The sequence below is a fragment of the Strix aluco genome, chromosome 1 (assembly GCF_031877795.1).
Source record: "Strix aluco isolate bStrAlu1 chromosome 1, bStrAlu1.hap1, whole genome shotgun sequence".
Lineage (NCBI taxonomy): Eukaryota > Metazoa > Chordata > Aves > Strigiformes > Strigidae > Strix > Strix aluco.
This window is the reverse complement of record NC_133931.1, coordinates 140,328,053-140,331,804: the sequence shown is the minus strand read 5'-3', so window position 1 is coordinate 140,331,804 and position 3,752 is coordinate 140,328,053. Positions and strand designations below refer to the sequence as shown.

The window sequence follows — 3,752 nt, the reverse complement described above, 5'->3', positions numbered from 1 at the left end:
ACCGCCGCGGAGCCGCAGGCGGCGAGGCGCACCGAGAACCGGCGCCGCGTCCACACCCCCAGCGGGCCCGCGGGTACCCCCCCACCAGCCCGCCCCGGCGGCGCGGCGGGCGGCGGCGGCCCGAGGCCGAGGCGAGCGCGGGTGGCGGGGAGGCGAGGGGTCGCCGGCGCCCCCTCCCCGGCGCCCTCAGCGCCCCCCTCCCCCCGCTGCCGCCGCCGCCGCCACCGCCACCGGGGCCCCGCGGCGCGGCCCCGCCCCTCGGGGGGCGGGTGGGCGTGGCGGGCGGCGGGGCGGGGCCGCCTGCGAAGCGGCTTGGCGCGGAGCGGCGACAGCAGCCGTGACCTCCGACCCCGCCCGCCGCCGGCCAATAAGAGCGCGGCTCGTCCCCGAACCCAAAATTTCCACGTCGGCAAAAGTCAAGATGGAGCGGCGCGGCGCGCGCGGCGCGGCGGGGCGGGCGCAACCGGCCGCCGCCGCCGCCCGACGGGACGCGGCCAGACGAGACGAGGCCGCCGCCGCCGTCGCCGCCGCGGGGGGCGCCGGGGGCTGCGGGCGGCGCGGGGCGGACCTGTTGCGCTCGGCGGCGGGGGCCGAGGGGAAGGGCTGGCGGGGAGGGGGGGCTGCCGCTCGGGTCCCTTCCGCGGGGGGCTGCGGGGCGGCGGGGGGCTGCCGGGCGCTGCCAGGCGGGGCCGGGGCCGCTTGAGGGCCGCGGCGGCGGGGCTGTCAGCAGGAGCCGCCGGCTCCCGCTGGTTTCCATCGGCAGCGCTCCAGACAGCCGCTCGGCCGCGACTTGCGCAGGGCAGCCCGTTAGCTCCCGGGAGGGGGGGCGGGGGAGGGTGTGTCTGGGTTGGGGGGGGTTTTATTTAAAAAAAAAAAAAAATCTCTTCATGTCCATCCACCCTTTCCCCGGCCAGCGGGTCTTCCGCCGAGCCGCGGGGGAGGAGGGGGCTCCCTTCCCCACCTCTAACCGTGTGCGCCTTCCCTTCCCTTCCCAGGCAGGGAAACTTGTGCGGGCGGACGGCCCCGGTGCCGGTACCGGCGGAGGATTGGAGCCTCCGGAAGCAAAGTTCTGTGACACTCCGACTCTGGGTACGATAGCAGTCAGTGCACTACAGAACTTTGTCTCCGGCGGCGGCGGCGGCCCCGGGAGCCTCAGGTGGACACGTCACTGCGGGCTGCCCCGCCGGGACCGGGACGGAGAGCCCGGGCTCCGCCGAGCGCCGAAACCTGCGCGGCAGCCTCGGAATAAAGACTTTGCTGTCGTGGCCTCCCGCTCTGAAGTTTTGTTGGTTTTCTGTTTTTTTTCTTTTCCAGGGTAAAAATAGCGCAACATCTGGGTATCCGAGGGTTATTTCAGTGCAGTCAGGCCGGCGTGGCTGTCGGCATAAATGTGAAACTAACTGGTGCAACTGAATCGGTGGTGGGTATGTGAACGTGCTCCACGCTGCTTCTAATTGTGCTTTGTTTTAAGTGTGTAACAGAATAGCAGCATAACTAGGGACTGGAGTTGGATAAAAGACGCTCTGCTCCCAGCAAAAACCAGTGCTATAGAGCCCTGTTGGAACACAATGCAGTAAGTGTGCTAATTCAATGTTTAGGCCTTGCCTTGTGGCACTGAGCTGTTTTCTTCTTTAGGAACCCCAAGCCCCCAATCTCGGTTGAGTAATAGCTATGACTTAAATTCAGGCCTCTGCATCTTCAAAAATCGCAAGGTTTGTTGTGAGTGTTGCAAGGCTTCATCTTCACTGATGTGAGGGGGAGGCTTTGGAAGGATAAGTGACACCTGTATTAGTGCGGTTAGTTGCAAGGTTTTACAATACGGCCTTATTTGACACCTGCACCGTACTCAACATGGACAATGGCTTTAAGGGTTGAGAAAGGAAGGGCCAAACTCCTTTTTTCAGTTTTAAGTTAGAATCTGGCAACGGTACAATAGCTGGCCCAGGTATCCAGAAATTTTGCGGAGTTTCTTGATGTGTAAACTAAGGTGTGGAGTTCTTGTGAGGTGGATGTAATCAGCTGATCAGCTTTCATCATAATAAGAGTAATAAGAAAACCAGGAATTGCTGGAGGTCAGGTAGAATAAGGTATGGTGATTTAAAATTAAAAATCAGTATGTGCTGTAGAGTTTGTTAGCAAGTAAGTCTTTCACAGAAGCTGCATTGTATGGCAGATATGCTGCTTTTATATGTATACACATAAATATGTGTGCATAGTTGTGTATACACATCTAAGTTAGAGGTCTCGTATTCTTCTAGCTTTTTGCAGCTAATGATCCCCTTTGGACTCGCTAGAAACCAAAATGAACTTTTCCTTCCTGCCAGTCTGAACGTGGAAGGTACAGCAGAATTATACAGTTCATGGAACTGGGCTGGAAACTGAAGTGCTATTCTAAGTACATGCTTTTTAGCTCAAACCGTTTAATCAAAGGGTAGGTAAAGTGAGGAGCACTTACTGTATGGCAGCCCATGTGACCAGCTAGGGCTATATTTGGATGCTGGAGGTTTAAGGAATCCTTTTTGCTAACCATTTTTGGCCAATTGCCTGCTGCTTTATGTTGTGCAGTGTGACGTCTGCTAAAAAGGACTTGGAAGTCTGGTGTCTGCAACTGTTTAATCAGTGCAGTTATAGGGTAACACCTTGTACTGTCAGGGCTAAAGTCCCGCTGTATTTAGTTTAGGGGTGTTCCTGCCTAGCAGGATATGTAATGCAAATTGCAGTTTCCAATTTTTGTACTAAATAGCCTTTTTGGAGGGGGGGCAGTAGATTTCATAAAGGCTTCTTAGATACTCAGATTTGGTGGTTAAAACTCTATATAGGTTCTTGTAGTTCTGGAAACCCACAGACTGGAGCATACGCTTACTCTCTCAGGGTGGGCGTAACACGTTTGGATCTTGGCTTAATTCAGTATAAATTCAGACCAGAATAGGGGGGTGGGATCCTGAAGTCTCTTGCACTGGACTGGATGTGATGGCAGATAGCAAACCTGAGTCCAGCTGTGTTAGGAATGAAGAGTTTGTTCGCTTTCTCTCAACATGTTTCAGCCGGAGCCAATTTTCCGCCTGCTTTAGTTCCCTGGTGGTCAAGCTGGCCAGCTCTGAAGGCAAGGTGAGTAACGCTTGGCCTCCTGGTAGCCCTTGCTTGTCCTTGCCACATGTCTGCAGCATGTTGTACCTCCTGTCCTACAAGTAATACTTGAATAGTGACCTTTTGATGACACTTCTGCTTTGATACAGGAAATCATGTGGCTTTCAGGTGGGACTAAAGAAGAGCTCAACGCTTCCGATTTTGTGCTTCATTCTTACACGGAAATGTATGTGATCTGATAGTCCCCTGGCATTTGAACTTTCTTGTTTCATTGCAGTGTAAGGCTTTTGAAAGCAAGCTTGAGCCATGTAGCAGTGCTTGGGGCCTTGAATGCGAGATGAAGAGTTTTGACTAATCTTTTAAGTGTAGTGTTTGATTAAGGTGATGCAGGAATTGGAAAAATGAGAAAGAACTGGTGATACTATTTAAAATAAAATCTGAATGCCAAACTATAACTGCATTGATAGAACTTATTTTCCAATGACTTCTTAGCATCTTTTGCTTCTCTGTTAGGCAGTACGTTCCTGGAGACGTACTCTAAACTGCAGCTTTATTTTTTTGGTGCTTTTTGACACTTTAGAATGTCTGTTCCAATTACAGTCCTTTCATCATTGGAAGAGTGGCAAATGAGCATGCGGAGTAAATTACACAAATTTCCAGAATAG

General features: G+C 54.2%; 1 long non-coding RNA gene across 1 annotated transcript; it reads left to right on the top strand.

Moving 5' to 3' along the window:
- The first annotated feature begins 3,089 nt into the window (after positions 1–3,089).
- On the top strand, positions 3,090–3,542 carry LOC141928838 (uncharacterized). The gene is made up of 3 exons (XR_012624883.1): positions 3,090–3,108; positions 3,237–3,255; positions 3,365–3,542. It is a non-coding gene; the product is annotated as an uncharacterized LOC141928838 (long non-coding RNA).
- The last annotated feature ends 210 nt before the right edge of the window (positions 3,543–3,752 follow it).